Source organism: Aedes aegypti, chromosome 3 (assembly GCF_002204515.2).
Source record: "Aedes aegypti strain LVP_AGWG chromosome 3, AaegL5.0 Primary Assembly, whole genome shotgun sequence".
In the NCBI taxonomy this organism is placed as follows: Eukaryota; Metazoa; Arthropoda; class Insecta; order Diptera; family Culicidae; genus Aedes; species Aedes aegypti.
Window position 1 is genome coordinate 313,084,810 of NC_035109.1, and position 21,133 is coordinate 313,105,942.

Genomic DNA, 21,133 nt, shown 5'->3' on the forward strand with positions numbered 1-21,133 from the left:
TCATGGAATGATGACTGGTGTAGTGGTTAGAAATCACGCCTCTCACGCCGAGGACCTGAGATCGATTCCCATCTTCGAGGTAGTCACGTATGACGTAGCTTATAGTGACGACTTTACCTAACAGTCTGGGGGTCTTCCTTAGCCGAATGGTTAAAGTCCGCGACTACAAAGCAAAGCCGATGGTGTCTGGGTTCGATTCCCGGTCGGTTCAGAATCTTTTCATAAAAGGAAATTTCCTTGACTTCCCTGGACAAGAGTATCATCGTACTTTCCGCACGATATATGAATGCAAAAATGTCAACTTTGGTAAAGAAAACTCTCAGTTAATAACTGTGGAAGTGCTCATAAGAACACTAAGCTGAGAAGTAGGCTCTATCCCAGTGTAGACGTAATGTCAAATAGAAGAAGAACCTCACATCAGGTTTGAGAAAACTCCCAATTGCAGATACGCGACTTTTTGCCTTGTTCTATTCAAACAACAAAAGAAAAACAGCTCCAGTGGGTAGCCACAAAGAAGTGTAATTTTCGCCCATCTCGGTGAAACTACGAAAAACTTCAAAAACACACATACCGACAGACAAGAAGTTCCATGGAAGAAGAAATACGCAGCAAGAAGTGCCACCACACAAGAGAAAGCAAGAAAACTCGCAGCCAAAAGCCTGCAAACGCAAAGGGGACGACACCCAACGGCGTAGCGCAAGGTTGAAGATCACCTCCATCATCATGATCATCGCCGCCATCATCTTCGTCGTCATCGTCATCGTCGCCTGTATTTCTGATGCAGTTTCCTTCAATTTTATTTGTTATGTGAGGTGTCTGAATCCCTCAGGGGGACGAGCTCTTGGAAATTGTTCCTTCGGTCTCTGTCGGGTGCAGTAAATGGGTTCGGTCGAAGGCTTCGTGTCGGTTTAACGTGCTGTGGTGGACGTGTTGGTTCTTTTTTTGTGCTTTTCACTCGGAGCCAGCCGTTTGATGATCTTGATCATGTGTGGGCTGGGTTGGGTGTGATTCCATCGAGATTTGAGGTTTTGCTGGCAAATCAGCCCCGCTTAGTCATACTGATCATTTATTCATTTCGTCAAATTTCATTTGATAAATACATTCTTGCATAGTTATTAATTAAAAAAATCGTATTAGCCTATGTCTGATGGATTCCTGGAGAGTTTTAGATGTTTTTTTTTTTTATGTTTTTAGGTAAGAATCTTAAATACAGAATTATTGGATTTATGCAATCTTGTTAACCATTTCTAGTAAAGATTTGACTTTTGTTTCACTCAAAATACGATCTGAAAATGTGTCACAATGCTGTTTTGTATTTCGATTATGTATTTTAGCGCCGCATTTAACAATCTTACAAGATGGCCCTCCAATACCGGACATAATCTATAATTGTCTCAAAGTTAATCTTTTGATGGTCCATTAACCTAAGATCGTTTGCATATGTGTACCGATAGTTTTCAGATTAAAAATGTATATTCCGTTTTTTCCCCACATTTTTCGGTAGGGAAAAACTATCACCATATAAGTTGAAGAGATAGACCACGTTATCTACTGATAGAATTGAACACTTCAAATATGTTCGCAAATTAGCAATCATATTTTAGTGAGAACCTTTCAATCAAAAGAACAAAGAGCGATCAAAAAAGTTAAAACGTAGGTACAAACGTGATGAAATTCGATTGTGTGGCGCTGCACCCAAATGCCCAACCGAAAAGGGCTAAATTTTGTGGTCATATTCTTCTCCCCCGACAACCCCTCAGAACAGTGAAAAGAACAAGTGCTTAGCCGTCAGCCCTCCGTAAAAACAAAGAAAGAGCAAAACGAAACGACAAAAGCCGGAGCCCGAGAGAAGATCAAGAACGCAAACGACTCCCAACTCGACCCAACCCAACCCAGTAGGCATAGCTACCTAGAGATGATAGTGGTGATGGTCAACCAGGAAGCATGTGTGGCGGCGGCATATAGAGTATAGTTGACCATCATTGACACACAGCGAAACACAAGAATCGAGAAACAGTAGACAATCACAACAAAAACACCAAAACACTTCCACAGCTAGGCAGCCAGCGGCAGCAGCAAAAGGCAAACAGCCCATACAGCGACCGACGAGACGATTGCAGGGGTGGTAGCGAAAAAGGGTGCCAAAAACAGTTATTATCAAATTTTAAAATTAGTGACCAAACTGAGTAGTGTTTGGTCCGTTGAATCTGTTGCATGCTCATTTGTGGGCGAGCGACAGAATCCGGATCAATTGTGGTTGGTTTGCGTAGTAACCGCACTATCGGTATCGATCATCCGTGTACCTAAATGCTTTCGTATCCATTTCAAATTATATCTTTATCGTTTACCAAAACAAATCCTTTCCCATATCTAAAATCTCAGTGTTTTCTTGTGGAAATGCAGAGGACTCATCGGCTTCTATAAAGCAAGTTACACGTCAACATTTCCCTCCCATCCACAAATTGACCTGCATTCGGACGCAGCCGGCGCCGGTATTGTTTGTTATAATAATGAGAGCACCAGTACTTACACATTGAAGATGCTACTGATCCCGAGTAATGTCTGTTGCAATAAGCAACAATAAGCAACTGCGGGCGGTCAATCATGCTCATGCTCAAGCTCAAAATTAGTGACCAAACAATGACTTACGTTCTTTAAAAAGTGGCTAAAAGTATGGTAGATGTATGTATCAATTGTAGCTATACAGTCAACTCTCCCTACTCGATTTTTCATGTCTCGATATCGAGTTAGGGATGATACACAAACTATGTCACGCTTAATTTCAACTTTCTTGACCCCCCCCCCCCTTTGCCACGTTTTTTGTATGAGTCCTCCGAAATTTTTGTAAGACTTGTCACGCATGGCTTGACCCCCTCCCCCCCTCAGAGCGTGACGTAATTTGTGCATGACCCCTTAGAGAACCGTAGTAAAAGTTAGTTTTCATGGCTACCTCGATGGTCCATCGGATCGCAATTGCACTGGTTTTGTGTTATGTAACTCGATGCCTCCCTAACTCGATGGTCCCTCCAATATCGAGTTATGCAGAGTGGGTTGTAGTACCAATTATGGCAATAGTATGAAGAAAAATTGATTTATTATGTTGTTTTACTATAATATTATGCGACTTATGTTCATTGGAATGACAAACATATTTGCATCATGCATTTGTATCCTCCTTAGCAGTTTGCCAAAGGGCACCCGTACCAAAACATATGTTTTCATCCGGCAATAATCCTTCAATTGATGATTGTGAGTAGCCTACCGTTCTAATTTGGAAATCATGTTACGGCGGTTACTGGCACGAAGAGTGTATGAGAACCCAATAATAGTGATACTCTGGAGGCTACTAGTATACTTTTTTGTTCAATGAAATTAAAGCAGTAATAGTATGTTGCGAGTTACTTCCATGGTGAGACGGTTCGACAAGGCGTTATCTTCAAGTTTTGTCCTCAATTACCAGGATATGTTCGAAAATGTTCGCAAGTGGCAGCTGTTGACTACATGATAGGAAGGGTCATTTAAGCGATACTCAATTGTTGAATTTTCGCCCCTTTCACGCCCATATCACGAACCGTGAAGGCAATTTGAATCAGGGTGGCCACCGAATTTCGATTTTGAAATTCCCGCTTTTTTCCCGGTTTCCCGGTATATTTTACGTAATTTTCCCGGTTTTTAATCCATTCTTTCTAACGACTTCAATTGACTTTTTCTATATCAAAAATCGTTTCCATGAAAAGCATTGCAACATGTTTTTTTTAAATTGGTTTAAAATTTTTCAGCTGTTTTTTTTTCATAGTAATTCGATTGTTTATCAATAGTTTCACTATTGGAACAATAAGTTGACTATTAGATTGTTCTAATCTATTCTTCTATCTAATCTTGTTTTGAAAACTATGGCTTCATATGAATCGATTTGTCTCGCGTTCGTCGAAAATCAATGGAGCTCTGGAGCTATCTATCATGGGACAAGATGGTTAATTGTACTAATAAAACAAATCCTACTATTGACACGACAGGGATTTAATTTTAATGCTATTTGAACCATATTTACCAACAATTAGCCCTTTAAGCCAAACATCGAATTGACAAGATCAAGTTTTAAGATCTACAGAATCTGTCAACCGTTCGCGGTGAAGATTTGATGGATTGGTTGCATTCTGGAAATGATAAAACGATCACAATTTTCAGCTCAGAGCTTTGTTTGGTCCTCAAGACTCGTGCTCTTGATCATACTGAACAATTCGTGCACAAAATTAGATTTGTTCGCAAGCAAACTTATTGAAAAACAATATATTATTTTCAAGGTGAAGGAGTGGGGCAAAATGAGCCGCCTAGATTTAAGCAAAACAAACGTTGTTTTGAGGGGCCCAGATAGCCGTAGCGGTAAACGCGCAGCTATTCAGCAAGACCAAGCTGAGGGTCGTGGGTTCGAATCCCACTGGTCGAGGATCTTTTCGGGTTGGAAATTTTCTCGACTTCCCAGGGCATAGAGTAACTTCGTACCTGCCACACGATATACGCATGCAAAAATGGTCATTGGCATAGTAAGCTCTCAGTTAATAACTGTGGAAGTGCTCATAAGAACACTAAGCTGAGAAGCAGGCTCTGTCCTAGTGGGGACGTAACGCCAGAAAAAAAGAAAAAAAAAAAAACGTTGTTTTGAACATAAAAATGCGTTGCCTAAATATACCAGATTGTTTTATTACTGCATAGTCATTTTTATGCACCATTACAAGTGGAACAGTTAGCTAGAAAATACGTTGAACCAAGTATCGCAATTTAATACTAGAATAACATGGTCTGTTTACTATGTGTTATGTATCTATCAAAAATAAGCAAGTAAATAAATAATTTCAAGCGAAGCTAATAAAATTGCCTTTCCAATAATGTACTTTTCATCACTAAGTTCTTAAATAAAACCACTAAGTTTTAAATAAAAATCATTCGATTGAATGAGGTGTCTCATACTGCCCCGTAGGGTGGCTCATAATGCCCCATATGGTCGGTGACTATGTAGAAAAACATGGTTTTCCAAAACGTTCCTAAAATAATGTTCAAGTTTATGTTCACATTAATTATCCACGCTATATAGAAGATTACATTTTATAGTACAAGTCACTTGCATTTCAAACATATTTTTTGCTGTTTTTTATGCATTCTATGACGTTTTCCTTAGGTGGGCCATATTGTCCCGATCGCCCCTAATCGTCTTAAGTGCATCTTAATGCTGAATTTTAGATATTTGGCCGACAAAAGCCCCAGGTGCCTAAGTAAATCATCAAGATACTCAAGTAGTTCTTTACCGCCAATAAAATTATTTCAATTCTTAATCCTCTAAATTTTCTTCATAAAAATAAAGAGTTCTCTAAAGCAAATAAGTTCAAGGTATGGATGAAACAAGGCCACACATGTAGAAGCACTTACTTAGAGCTCACTCATAATTTTAATAACACCGAAAATTATCATTTTTGACATCCACACACTCTCTCGTAATGCTTTTTGTATGAACATTCTACACATTTTATACGAGCTGAAACAGCTTGATCGTTATTAAAATCGTAAATGAGCCCTTATTCAAAACTTTGTAGATTAGATCACGTGACATATTAAAAGCATTTATAAATAGGCTTGTTTTCCAGATACGTTGTTGTATTGAGCAATTACAGAAGAATGCTAAACCAATCTGCAATAAGTAATGGAACTTCGATTCAAAACGTGAGTAAGTGAAGTTAGAGAAAAGATCAAAAAATATTAGCCCTGAGGACTGAGCTGTTTCGAAACATTGCTAAGAAAGAAAAGAGTGAAACATTTTTAAGAAATATGGTGTAGCATAGTAGAAATTAAATCATTAAATCATTAAATTAAAAATTAAATCATTGAAAGCAATTGGTTCAAAATTCGGATGCCTCATGGATATATAATTAAACGTAACTACTTTCTATAACTTATTTTAGAGGTAGGTTTGTAGATGACAACTTGAAAATGTTGGTTCAAAACGATTTTCCCGGTGATCGTCTCAAATTCCCGGTTTTTCCCGTCTTTTTCCCGGTGGATTCAAATTCCCGTCTTTTTCCCGCTTTTCCCGGTTCGGTGGCCACCCTGATTGAATTCATCAATGCTCTTTTTTGTTTCACATTTTGAATTTGACTGCGTAACAAAAATGACATTTTTGCGTGTCTCAAGGATCAAATTATGTGTCTCTAGTAGATTTGTGGTTGCTGAATGTCATGCCGTTCTCAGATTTTTTTTGCACGTCACAATTTTCGGTTACAGATCGCCAAAGTTGTATAAAACACTGGTTTCATTGATGTTTACATGAAATTTAAAGTATGAGTAACTTTTAGGTGATTATATCCACCAAGCATGCAACATAGGACATTAACTTTTAATTCAGATATAATTTGCTTGAAATTGCACGATTTAATTTAGACTGAATCGATTTTTTCAACTTGCTTGCATTTTCCATACAAAATTATTCGTTTCTCTTATATAGAAAAACACAACATTTTTCTAAACCATCAAAAAATTAACTTTTGATGTTTGAATTATGAATTATGTGGCAAATCAAGCAAATAAATGACCAAACAAGCTGGCAAACTTGCATGCAACTTGGGTGAGACTGTCAAATTTTGCATTTTCAACAGCCAATATCTCAATAACTAGACGTGCTATGATATTTTTGAAAACAGCAATGAATTCAACAACCCTTAATTATGTAAATCGTGCTATTTTGGTGCTTGAGACCAGAGATGCATTTCGAACGCACGTGTTCTGTGAGCGTTCCAAAATGTTCCTTGGATTGCTCATGCGTTCATGATCAGTAAGTTGAACACAAACATGATTACTAGATTGATCATGAAGGCGTGATCTTCAAAATCTCGAGTAATCGATCATTTACTTCGTACCTAGTGTTTCTCTTTTCCCTCTGAACATCAGCAGAGCATGAAAGATTGTTTGCTATTCCTGCATAAGATCGGATAAAGTAAAGGAAATTTATTTCAGTTGATGGTGTTATTCGAGCTCCTCATATTCGGGGTAATGGTATTCAGGATAAAGCCATAGAATCGACTGTGCACTTCCATAGCTAGTGAGAAAGCATCTTCGGTAAACAAAATGACACTGGAAGCGAAACTGAACGGAAACTAAATAAATAATGATGAGAATCAAGTGATAGTATTATTTGTGTTAAGAATATTTAAAATAATCGACAAAGAAAAGGTTCCATTTTATCATTTTGTGAATACTGTATTAATTTAAAAGCCTAGAAAATCCTTCCGTCCATTAGTAATGTGATCGTTGGCCTTGTCACCGGCAAGCAAGATTCCCTTCATTTTGGTCATTTAGAAGGTTTAATTTGATTGCGTAACTATAAAATAACATTTTAAATTGCTTTTTGTTGCGGAAAAAGTTCTTGCACCATGTTGCTGCCTATCGTTTCACATACTTTTTTTGCACACAACCTTTCAAGTTGAAGCTGAAATATAAAAAAAAGTATTACGAATGTGTGTACAATTCGATATTAGAAGCAAACCATTCGCAATTCGCAGATAATCACTTCTTGCTTGTCGTGTAAAGTTTGCGTATTAAATTGGTGGTGTGTTTTCAGAACACTTCAACATGTCTCAGAAAAAAATACTATTATGAACCATTTGCTTTAAATTGACATAAACATCACTTTTTTACTTATTAGCTTTGCATTATCAATCACTCCGGATGGTAGTTGTGGTCAGTTTATGCAAATAATTGATAGTCCAGAATTGGTACATTTTTGTGGTGAATGTCAGGAACACTGTTGCCATAATTGGTGTTTCAAAACCGATTTTTAGAAACTTTAAGTTAATTCAACACTGAAACTGTTTAGTTCGTCTGACTTCAAACTACTAATTAACATCAGCAGGTCATGCTTACGTTTTTGAAAAGTGGATTTTTACAAGTGGTTACGATACTCTTACCCTAACTAGAAAATTAAAATGTAATCAGTTTAATTTAAGTTCAATTACACTGTTATTATTATGTCTTAGCCGAGTGGTTAGAGTCCGCGGCTACAAAGCCAAGCCATGCTGAAGGTGTTTGGGTTCGATTCCCGGTCGGTCCAGGATCTTTTCGTAATGGAAATTTCCTTGACTTCCCTGGGCCTAGGGTATCATCGTACTTGCCACACGATATACGAATGCCAAAATGGCAACTTTGGCAAAGAAAGCTCTCAGTTCATAACTGTGGAAGTGCTCATAAGAACACTAAGCTGAGAAGCAGGCTTTGTCCCAGTGAGGACGTAATGCCAAGAAGATGAAGAAGAATATACCGTAACATCTATGGGAAATCGTAGTGTTCTCTGCATCTTTCTTAATGGAAGATTTAAATATGACGTCCATCGTGTTTTAGGATTTCTAGACCCCCCTCCTTTCTATCTCACTTTTTCTAATACTTTATAAATGTACTGTCAAACTTTAGTAACCCCCTCCCCCAATTGATAGACGTCATTTCCGAATGACCCCTAAGTAGGTGTTCAAATAATCATTCCTTCTCATTCCTCAGCATTCGAAAGGACGTGGCCTGAACAGCTCTCAACTGTTGGAGGATGTGTCAATCTTGTCTGGAGTCAAGGAGAGCTAGTACCAAATATTTGTTCTAAATATGAGGCTTACTAGGAAGTTGAGATAAAACGGTACACGTACTTTTACAAGCTCCATGCGCAATTTTTCACGAGTATTTAAGATAAAATAGGAATATGTCGCTACAAAACATTCGATCAGATGTCCGAATTGAAAGCGAAACTCAGTAAATTTCTAAACGACAGTCGTTTTGCGTTTTTTCATCTGATTTTAAAATGTTTGGTGGACATTTGAATGCCAAAAATTCTCAATTTAAATCTGAAATTGAGCAACTTGCTTAATCGTGAAAATCTGTTTAGTTTAGAATCGACTTCTTGAAAATAGATAAAATTAAAACTTACAGGGGATAGGCAAAATGATTGAGATAGGCAAAATTTTGCCTAAATTCAAATGCTCATAACTTTATGAAAAATTGATAAAATTGGATGCATCTGGAAGCAGTCGACGGCAAATTTGGTCTACTTTCAGGAACATGCTTGGCCATGCATATTGGCCACTGGACACCGGAGATGTTTCGGATTTTCCGAGGTCATGTCTAAATGTCATTTTTTCTGTCACTTGTACACTTGTATACAGTCGTAACTAACAAGACTTCTCATTTTTCGTTAAAATGGTTGGGCCGATAAACACGTGTCGAAATCCGGAATTCTAACGGAGTCTCGTTTAGGATTGTTTCACAAATTTCATATTATCTATATTGGCCATTATAGACATCCACTCACCCTAAGTAACGATTTTTGTGTGACTAGGGGTGATCGGGGCAATATACAGTATGACCCATAAAAAATGCGAAAATTGTTTGAACGTGATTTTAGCATCCATTCTGATTATTGTTGTATATTTTGACATACCTTTGCTATCTAGAACATTTTTTGTTAATTTTTTCTTACTACCCTCAATAATGTAATAAAGCTAAGAAGCTTGAAGATTTTGTCCGCTCAAAGATAGAAACTTATTTTATTTTTATTTATTTATTTATTTATTTTTATTTATTTATGTCCTCAATCAGAAGTAGGCCATTTTGTTACAATTTTAAACTTAACCCCTCTACCGGCAGCACCTTTTTTACCGCAAAATAAATATTCAAATCGGTAATTTTTTTTAATTTTTCAACATTTTTGCACCTTTTTTTCACAAGTTTTCAAAAAACTCTTCTAGTTTAGGAATCCGTATCGATTTTGATCATTGGTGATTGTGTTTTCAAGATATTCTGATGTTCCTTGGGGACCGACATTTTCCATACAAAATGTCTTTTGCCATTTTGTTTTTGGCCAATTTATCAAAAAAAATAAAATGTGGGCTATTTAATGCCAAGTAATAAGGAGCTAATCTGAAAAAATCATACAAATCAATTAAGAATTCTTGGAGATATCTGAAAATTACGATGTGACGTTTTTTGAAGTTTTCAGATCTTTATTTGGCCTGCGTGGTTCCAGAAACCTGAATGCCGATTACTTAAAGACGGCTGCATCAAATTGCTTCATTTTTTCACAACAAACTCTTATTAATGTATTGTTCCGAGAAGTGAATATCCGAATACGATTAAAATTCTGTAGCCTGAGAAATTAACGGGGCGTTCTGATTACGGGTCGGTCCCCCAAGGAATTTTGGAATATCTTCAAAACCAGATGACCAATGATCAATATCGACACAGATCCTAAAACTAGAAGAGTTTTTTGAGAACTTGTGAGAAAATGGTGCAAAAATATAGAAAAACAAAAAAGTTATAACGATTTAAACTTGAAGTTTGCGGTAAAATATGAAGCTGCCGGTAGAGGGGTTAATATTATATAGTTCAATAACGTTATTTTCTTAATATAGTTCGAATTTTGATATGACATAAATTTTTGTTTTAGTTCCGATTTCGTCATAGTAAAGTCAATGGTTTCGCAATGTTTATTGTAAACAGACATTATTTGGTTTAAAGGCAACAGCGCCTGATTGTCGTATACTCTGGTGATAAACTTTCCACGTTTAAAAATCGAACTTTATTGTTGAATGTATTAGATTGATTGGTATTAGAGGATGGAGGAGTTCTTAGAGAACAGTTTTTTGATAAATAAATTTGATCCTTTGGTTATAGACAACTTATATCAAAACTAGTCCATAGGTTTTAAACAAAACAGAGCCGCTTATCACACTTATATGAAGATTCAACCACGGCTCTCTAAAATGAACCGTTTTTTTTCTAAAATATATTTTAATCTCCAATGCTTTAGATGTAAATCCATTATATCTTTTGTAATGGGCGAATACTATAGACAAGGCATGTGAAGAATCTCACACCATCGTCGATGTTTTAGAAGCTTCCATCACAAAGATATTCAACTCTGACTACATGATAAAATTTGAAAGTATGCTTCCAATTCCTCTCTAGTAAGGCAAAAGTAATAGATAAATATCATGTCCAAAGTGGAAAACAGAGACTGAAAAGATTAAACAATACAAATTATGAACAACTTTTATAGTGCGTTTCCATATATAAACTACCTTAAAACATTATATGATGATTTTCGCATTTTTTTAATGGGCCATACTGTAGGCCATCTAAGGAAAGCGTCAACCCTAATAGACTGGATTCTTAGTTACAAAAAGTACTCGTCAAGCCAAAAAGTCTGAGAACTGACATATTACGATATGTTCAATTCTCTGTTCATAATTCATTTATCTAAATCGTATTTAGGGTAAGTGTACCAGTTATGGCCATAGTGGTTCCCTATTTGGCCATACGTGATTACTTTAATGTCTTCAAATTTTGAAATTGTTTGTGTATTGTAGTAGTTAGATTTAAGATATATCTTGATGTTAAAGCATAAAAAAAGACTTAAAATGTGAAAGTTATCAAAATGTCACATATGGCCAAATAGGGAACCACTATGGCCATAACTGGTACACTTTCCCTAATTCTTTCTAAATATTTTGAATGTCATGCGATCTACATAATCCCATCTATAAAAATGTTAATAGGGTAGGTGTACCAGTTATGGACATAGTGGTTCCCTATTTCGCCATACGTGATTATTTTAATTCCTTCAAATTTTGAAAAATTTTGTGTGTTGTAGAAGTTAGATTTAAGATATATCTTGATGTTAAAACATTCAAAAAGATTTAAAATGTGAAAGTTGACAAAATTTCCCATATGGCCAAATAGGGAACCACTATGGCCATAATTGGTGCACTTTCCCTATTGGGTATCATCTTTTTTTGTGCTAATTCGGTTGATTGTTTTGAAAATTTTTGAATTTGAAACAACTTGAGGTTTTGATATAGGGTTTCAATGCTAGTAATGGATCCCTTAGTAGCTGGAATTCATTCTAGACGCTTTTCCGCATTGATATCTCAGACGCATATACGTTTTGTGGAGTCTAACAACAAATTCAATGTCTTTACTTCATAGTACGTCTATGAAACATACAAAATCATTCGATTTTTCCAGCGAAATATGCATTTGAAAAACTGTTGTCCGAATGCCTATTATGGACCCTCCCGGGGTCCATAATAGGATTGTTTACAAATTTGACGTTGCGTATTATGGACCCTCCATTTGATTCCCATGTAATCCGGCTCGCTGCCGACGAGCCTATTATGGACCCACCTGGAAATGCGTATTATGGACCCTCTTTGTGGTTTCATTTACAAAACTGTTGTTTATTTATGCGTATCAAACCAAATAGGGTAAGTGTACCAGTTATGGCCATAGTGGTTCCCTATTTGGCCATACGTGATTACTTTAATGTCTTCAAATTTTGAAAATTTTTGTGTATTGTAGTAGTTAGATTTAAGATATATCTTGATGTTAAAGCATAAAAAAAGACTTAAAATGTGAAAGTTATCAAAATGTCACATATGGCCAAATAGGGAACCACTATGGCCATAACTGGTACACTTTCCCTATTTTGCCTGAAACTGCTGACTAACAATGTAATCGAAGTTCCCCCGGTGGATTTTCATAGGAATAAAGTTGCTTTGAGTGTTAATTTTATGTTTTTCTGTAGGGGGTCCATAATACGCAAAGGGTCCATAACCGGCATCGACTCCCTACATACATATAAATACGGCCCAGGGACGACCAATATTTAACAAATAATGATCAATTTATAATATTATCTAGGAAGCTTTGCTTGAAAGATTCGAAAATAGTGACATATTGCCATGACTTAGTTGAAATGCCTTCTGACAAGGGGCTTTATAGTGGCCGGCTTCATAAAACTGACCGTCACTAACAAGTGACTCTGTACCACCCCTGCGATTGCGATACCGGACGAAGAAACGGCGACAATCAAGTGCTGGGACACCATGAGAGGAAGATCGGACCGAACCGAACCGTGTGCGAAGAGGAGCCGAGAGAGAGGAGAAAAAAAAAATGAAAACTTATGGCGGTCCACCCACTGGCTAACCTCGTTTCCATCGTGTTGCTGCTGGGTGCTCGACAACAAATCGATGGGTGGGCGGAAGCGATGAGAGAGAGAAGACGGGAAACGGGAGTTGGAGATGTGTGTTGTGTGATGTGCCTTGCTTTATCAGCTCCACAAGAGCACTAAAACCACCGCACGACTCGCTTATTTGACGTCGGGTCCGAGAGCAAGAATCCATCGGCGATCGACAACCTACCCAACCAACATATCATCCATCTATCTACCCTCATGACTCTTGACATTGAAAATTGCCCAGAATAGGCTACCGACTCGAATAGGTAATATGTTGCTCACTCCATTTAACAGAGAACGGGAAATGCGCCCCATGTGGTTATAGGAGTCTATGAGGAAACTTGCTTACCTTTTGCGCGCCGCCTTGGATTGGGGCTGCTAAACAACACTCTGTACAAAGGAAACCCCGACTACTAGGATTCACCTCTCTCGATCGTCACTATCCACTAAGTAAACCTTCTTATCCTCACGCACTTGATCGCAACGGAAGTTGTGCTCGTAAACTTGCACTTCACTCAAGCACACTTTTCACAAAACTTGCCGAATCCCTTTTTTGTTTCTTCTATACGAGGGGGGAACAAAGGCTCTCACAACCGTCCGAAAACTACCGAAAAATGCACTGGAACCGAACCGAACCGCGACTGAAGACTGAAACGGGGGAAAAACGTGCGTAAAGACCGGACTCCACTCGGCGGCGTTTGGCGATGTATTGAAATGTGCGACGGACCTCCTTTTCTGCGGTGGCGGTGATTCCCGTTTTGTTTTTCTCAGCAACGGAGCAGAGCAGAGCAGGCGAGACGACGACGAACACGGACGGATCGTGCACTAATACAAACGTAGGGCGGGTGCGACACACAAAGGCGAACTTGAAGGCGAAGGTTGTGCGAAAAACTGGGAGTGATTCTGCGACGGAGAGATCGGACCTTTCTTATGGAAGTTTAAGGAACAGTGTCATTCAAATTCAGATCCAATTAGAATCACATTGTAAACATACACTGAAAATATATATATTGTTTTATATTACGAAATCGTTCGTTTGAATTACGAAATTATTCGTTGTTTTCTGCAACGAAAAAGTTTCGTAAAATGTAAGCAACCAGCTTCGTAATAAAATTCAAGCTTCAAAAAATTCCGTATACGGATGAAAGGAAGCGTGAAGTGTCTCTGAATTTTCTTCTTTTTTTCTTGGCCTATTTCTGGTAGGGGAAGTTGATTCAAGATGCCAACTTAAGATCAATTGCTTTTTACAGAGATGTTTTACTAGAAACTTGTAACGTAACACAGTAGTAGGGAATCCGTCCTATTATGGAAATCCTAAGCACGGTGTTGAAATTTAAATCGTATTTCAGTGCCTAAAACCTAAATATTGTAAAAATATTTAGCGTCAATTTATACTAAATATTGTAGTATTTTGCAATGTGAAGTGCTAAAACTATCTTTTATCTGGAATATAGTGAGGTAAAAAAGTCAATTTTGAAACCAAACATATTTTTTTTTAACTTTACATACAAAGATATCGACCGTGATAATTTTATTGTGAATTTGTTTATCGGCATATCGGTCCATTTTGCTCGAAGTAAGAGGGAGCATGGAGAAGAAAGCAATGAATACTAGATGGATAGGTACCGTAAGGGAACGGCGAGAGAAATTGGATTAGATGTTGAAGAGGGCATACCATATTAAACAGTATTACTTGAAACGTCACTTCCTTGTGGCTAACGTCCCCTATGGGAACGGCTTGGGTGTGTTTTGAGAATGACACTACCAAGACAGCCTAATTTCGGTGATTTTTAAATAACTTTCACTAATCCCATGTAACTTTGAAAGATTTCTTCCCTGCGATTATCTCGTTTCTTAGTTTTCCGGTATTTGTACTGATTTTCAATCAGTTTGCTTGATTTGTCGTTAAAACATTGTGTTCATTCGACAAATATTTGCAAATAAGATAAATTACAGAGTGAAGATAAACAGGATTCTTTTGTTTGAATGAATAAATGTTTGAATGGTACCAAACAATGCCACAAGATGGTATCATAATAGTATGAAAAATGTTTCTAGCTATTATATTAAATATGACTAAATATATATTGAATTTTGAATGTGATATACAGATACCGCAATAATAGGCAAAAAGCTATTCTCATTGTGCTATTATTACGGTACCGGGTACCCCCGTTGGTTTGACCACATCTAATCTGAACACTTTTTAATCTGTACCTCTCTAATTTGCACTTCGTTCAGATTAAAAATGGTTCAAACGTCATTTAGCTCATGGAACAGAGTAAAATGAAATGGAACGCTGTGGAACGGAGCGCAGAATCAAAACAAAACAGTGAAAGAGGTAACCAGAAACGCGTTTCTAGGGTGACTAGATGTTCAAATTAAAAATGAACGCCGATGGTTTGCATGAGGTACCGTTCAAATTAGCGAGGGTGCACGGTTTATGATTTTCCCCAAAATTATAGAATATTTCTTCAAAATTCAACTTCTATTCCGGTCAACCATTCTATTAACTACTTTAAATATCTTTATCCAATAATAAATATTTCTGTCGCTTGTTCTTTACTGTTAGTCTCGTTACGTATGTTAAAGTATCTTCATCAATCTATAAAACCTTATGAGTAACTTTCTTTATCAAGCATACAATATAAATCTTCTAAAAAAAAAACCGTCCAGCCACCAGAAGACGCCGCACGGCGGGCCGTGCTTTGGTGAGCACATCCATCCTCCGTCAGTATCAGATGGTGACTGAGACAAACTGACCCTCTTCTCAGGCAGCTAGCCTCACTAATAGCAGAGCTCTCTCCTACCTGCTCGGTGTGAGAGTAAAAGATTAGAAGAGAGTGATGCAAATATAGAATATTTAAAAATAGAATCTATATAGATAAAGAAGAACTATGATTTCGGCACAGTGGCGGCCGTGAGCACAGAGTGCCAAATAAACATGAGGAATAAAAAAAAATAAAGTAATTTCCGTTCGATCATGCTTTATCGATTGGGTTTTAGTAACTTTTATGAATTGAACGTGTAACATTATTTTCCGTATCGTTTAGTAAAGCAGCGTAAAGGTATTCTGGTACATCGTATGACAGATGTTTTGATTTTCCAAGAATCGGAATATTCGAGACCGAATATTATTCTCCGCGGCTTTTACGGATCTTTTCCTTCAGCTTAGTTTTAGCTCAGCTTAGACTGACTACACATATCAAGTCAGTGAAAATGCACAAAGAATCAACTAGAAGTTCGGCTGGGATTGGCCATAATCTTCTTTAGTGTGCATAATTCAGTGCCTCTATTTATACAGGGTCAATAACGGCGCCGGCCACGTCCTTGCAGTCAGGTGGGATTGGAGGAAGGAACTTTAGTGTGTAACCTTTGCACAAAGGTTACTGGAAGGGAAGTTTGTTGATGGGGAGGATCGTTAAGTCACAGGATTCACTTTGATAAGCGATTAGACCGTGATAAATAATTTGACGCGAGCAAAGGATCAAACACTACTACCTGCTTCGCGATCCGCGCCACTAATTTATCATGCCACGCGAGTGACGCGCAACACGATTGATCCTGGTCACATCACCCGCCCCCGCAGGAGCAAGTGACGCGAGCAAAAGATCAAAAACTACTCGCTTTTACGGATGTTTTCCTTTTTTGAGAGTTTTGTATTTTTTGTGAGAAAAATTGCAATTGTAGCGCGGAAACAAGATTCAGTGTATTTGAGTTTAGTCAATATATTGTTCGTTATGTTGACGAATACAGTTTCGTGCAGGAAATAAATACCCGCACGTTTGTCCAACAGTGTATTGCGGCGCTCATTTTAAATCCACATCCAGCGGCGGCGGTAACGCGCAGAAGATATGCGCGCAATTTAAACGCAACGTCAAAATTCAAGTAGGCTTGGATTTTTTTTGTTCTTCAAGGACGCAAATGTTTCAAATTTGCTAAATCTGAAACATTTGGTGATTTTCATTATCACTGCGACGGTATATCGACATTTTCAGATAATCGCATTACGTGGATTTATCTTGCAGAGCACAATACGTTACATGTTAGGTTTGTTAGCTACGACGCAATGGAAAACATTCAGATTTGTCTATAAAATAGAGAAGAATTATATGCAATCTTCACCAAATTATACTCTGGTTGGACATACGACCAGCGCTTATGTGTTCTGAAATATTTGAACTATAAGATGAAAACGGATTGACATGAGCATATTCACCAAATTATCCGAAGAAACACCCGGTTTGCAGAGTGTTTATTCGGATAGTTTAGCCACAGACAAACAGACGTAACAGCTAGAACAATTATCAATTCAAAACATTGTCACGTGAACATTAACGCCCAATGCTAAAAATACTTCATTTGGCCAACCGCGAACTAAGTGGCGGTAGTGAGTAAACGTCACTTTCAAACAAAAGTGATGTGAGCGCCAAGAATGGCTCGACGGCCAACTACCACTGTTGTTTAGCTATAAACCAGTGACCTGGTGTTTACGTCAATTCATCCATATAATCGTTCCACCTGACGCAGTTTCTGTCAGGACATGGTTGCTATAAACATTACCTGCATAGGTACGGGCACTCAGAATCTCCTGCGTGCCCCAATTGTGCTGGTGTGGAGGAAACAGCGGAGCATGTCGTGTTCGATAGCTCCCGTTTCATTGTTGTGAGAGGTCGCATGCTCACTACATGCGGAGGGGACACGTCCCCCGACAATATTATAGAGAGAATGTGTGCGGATGCCGAGTGCTGGAATGCACATGCTGTCACTCACATTATGTTAGAATTGCAGCGCCTATGGCGTGCCGACCAAGAGTTGGCTGAAGAGGATTAGCCCTGCCGAGGCTGGTCCCTTGTAACATTGTTTAAGTCGGCTAGGAGAAGCAGTTTGCCTAGGCTACTTCTGCTACACGTGTTGTGCTATATACACTGGTCCCTCCCCGAAGAAATACCGTAAGGTGGTTTCGGGGAGATAAGGGTCTGAGTCCAAGAGTCATGTCGATGCACTTGAGCCACCACAAAAAGAATAGCTCAAGCACAGTGCCTAGGCTGGTTTTAGCGAGTCATCCCCGCATTTCCTGAGTTACCTTCTCAGGGGATCTGTTTGCAGATTTCTCCCTTGTAAAAAACAAAAAAAATGCATATAATCGTTCATTGAACTCACTGTTTCGACGGATGAGATGACTGAGTAAAACAAAAAAATTAATAAAAAAAAGTCTCCGTCAGCCAAATTTTGAATTTCAATCCTTAGCAAATGCACAGTTTATTTGACTGAACTGGTTGAAAGATTCTGGAATGCAGCTAAGATTACAAAACCGCATTTTCCCAGTAAAGATAATGCTGGTGGTTACTTCGACTATACAAACATGAGCAGTACTATTGTGAACTGTTTAAACCGATCATCTCGAGCTAGATTTATGTGTATGATAATACTAATGGTTTTCTGTACTCTTAAAAATAATGCCAAAAAAACAATTCTTCGAGATTCATTATGTTTTAAAATTTGAAATTGAATAATTTATAATATCCATTATACAAGAATCAATCATATTATGTACCATAAACTAATGAAATATTAGCTAGAAGTCGAACCAATAATGAAGACTTTGTATGTTTTTAATGAAACATAAAAATAAAATCGTCATATATATGAAGATACATCGACGACAAACCTCTATTTTTTTAAATATGATCGATTGGTCACCACCAGCGAGTTACCAATCGATCAAGTTTTCAACTAGAACGGATTTATGGTTCTCCAGATTTGTGCTATTGAAAATCTGAGTTGTGACTTTGATTCATCAAATTCTAGTTGAAATTAAATGCTACAGTAGTGAATTCAAAACCTCCCTTAGCCATGATAAAAGTGTCTGAGTTCGATTCCCGAAATGTGCTGAATTTTTCGTAATTGAAATTGCCTTCATTTAATAGGGTCCTAAAATGTTGAATGAAATCTTGTTTTTATTTAATAACACGAAAGAGCATGTTACTGTAACTACTTTAGCAAGTTTTCCCGCTCAAATAACGGCTATATCATATTTAAACTTTAATTTAAAAATTGGGTCCATAAATGAACCTTGACACTTTAGATCATGTTTGACGTTCGCTTAGTCGACAAAAACACCACAGGCGTTATAGTTTTTTCACTGGGGTTGTTCCTATCTGACATTTCGGAAGGGACATGGAAACCAAAATACACTCAAAATTTGAGTTTAAGCCAAGGGGTGTGACCAAATCTAATAAAAAAACATAAAACATATGTTGTGGATTTAAACAAACGGAAAACATTAAAAAAATGTGTAAACATGTGTTTATGGCCTAAACTTAAGCGTTTGGCACTAAAATTGGGACAGGGCTCTAGGACCCTATTGGGCATAGTTTTTTCCATAAAGCATCATCGTGCCTGCCACTTGATATATGAATGAAAATTGGCAACTTCGGCAAATAAAGTTCTTGATAAATAACTGTGAAAATGCTCATCGAACACTGTTGAGAATCTACCTTTGCTGTGACGTAAGGGATGGTACACAAATTATGTCACGCTAAATTTCAACTTTTTTGACACCCTCCCTTTGTCACGTTTTTTGTATGAGTCCTTCGAAAATTTTGTAAGGCTTGTCACGCTTGGCTTGTGCGGGATTACGTCGGATTCGCTTGGTGTCCTCGTCACACTTATTCGTCATTTCGTGCTGTGAAGACACCAGATCGAACCGGCGTAATCCTGCACTTTTATTCGTAATCTCGCAATTATAATGTGCGCAATGCGCTAAAAATTACTCGTAAATTTTTATAAACTTCAATACTTTTCACCTTTGCGCTAAAAACAGTACCATTCGTTCTCACTCCCTGCACGCACACAGCCCCCCATTTCTCAGGAGTCAACACAAACGTGAGAGGCAAGCAAAAAGCAACCCACCCAAAAACTCCCTCACCTACACACCATTGCTCCAGGGAGCAGTCAGCCAGCAGGCTGAAGGCTAAAGGCATCTCGACCTTTTATGAGGCTGTGTGCGTTGATGATCCCCATCATCATCCGAACCATCATCGTCAGTCATGATCATCATCGCCTCCGATCATGTTCCGAGTCGCCGATGTGCGCGTTTTGTTGTTCCTTTTCTCGTAGCCGATGTCGGGTCAGGTCGTAGGAGCCCGAGCACCGCCACAAGGCATTGCAAGGCGATCATTGTCGTCACCTCGCTGCCACTCCACCACGCCTGTGCTGCTGAGGTGAGCAAGAAGCCGCCCTTCGGTGATGCTGCTCGTACATCGATGCCGTCGTCGCCGACTGCGTTGCGTTGCGATGGAGAAGTTTTTCTGTGGCGGAGGTTGGAAAGCGACTCCTTTTTGTGTGATGGTGTTTGTGCGCTCGGGTTGCCATTCGTTGGGTCGTGGGATGGGTAGTTTATTTTGTGCTTTTTGTTTTTTCTGTCGCCGATGCACATTGGTGTGGTTGCAGTGCAGGGCTTGGACGAGAAGAGCGAGTGTGCGTGGATGATGCGTTCCTGAATGAGGAGGCATCATGGAAGATGGGTTGTAATTTGTTTTCGAGGAGTTTTCAAACCGGTTTGGAGATTTTTTGCGATGTGGCGGCTGCAGTTATTCGGAATGAAGGAAAACTGAATGTGGGGTCTTCCTTAGCCTAGTGGTTAGAGTCCGCGGCTACAAAGCAAAGCCATGCTGAAGGTGTCTGGGTTCGAATCCTGGTCGGTCCAGGATCTTTTCGTAATAGATATTTTCTTAACTTCCCTGGGTATATAGTATCATTGTACCTGCCACACGATATACGAATGCGAAAATGGCAAGATTGTCAAAGAAAACTCTCAGTTAATAACTGTGGAAGTGCTCATAAGAACACTAACCACTCTGACCAATTTATTGAAACCCCTCTCATCGTGACAACATGTCAGCAAGTATGAAGAAAAACTATCCAAACTTTTTGCAATCGACTACAGATGACACGCAGACTTCGTCCTTTGGCAGAGAGGCCTGTGTCATCCGCAAACAAGGATTTTTGACATCCCTGAGGTAACTCTGGTAAGTCAGACGTGAAAATGAGTAATATTGGTCGCAAAATACTGCCTTAAGGAACACCAGC

At 38.4% G+C, this 21,133-nt stretch overlaps 1 protein-coding gene across 5 annotated transcripts in view; it reads right to left on the reverse strand.

The window, feature by feature from the left end:
* Positions 1-21,133, reverse strand: part of LOC5578279 (protein charlatan) — a 153,820-nt gene that overhangs the window by 98,172 nt on the left and 34,515 nt on the right. Inside the window, exon 1 of one of the 5 annotated variants that reach the window (XM_021851483.1) lies at positions 13,389-13,803. The exons of 1 other annotated variant lie outside the window; for it this stretch is intronic. The gene's annotated coding sequence lies outside the window, so the exon portion shown is untranslated. Of the gene's footprint in view, positions 1-13,388; positions 13,804-21,133 lie in introns of those variants that run through there. 3 more of the 5 variants (XM_021851485.1, XM_021851486.1, XM_021851487.1) reach the window with 3 other exon arrangements.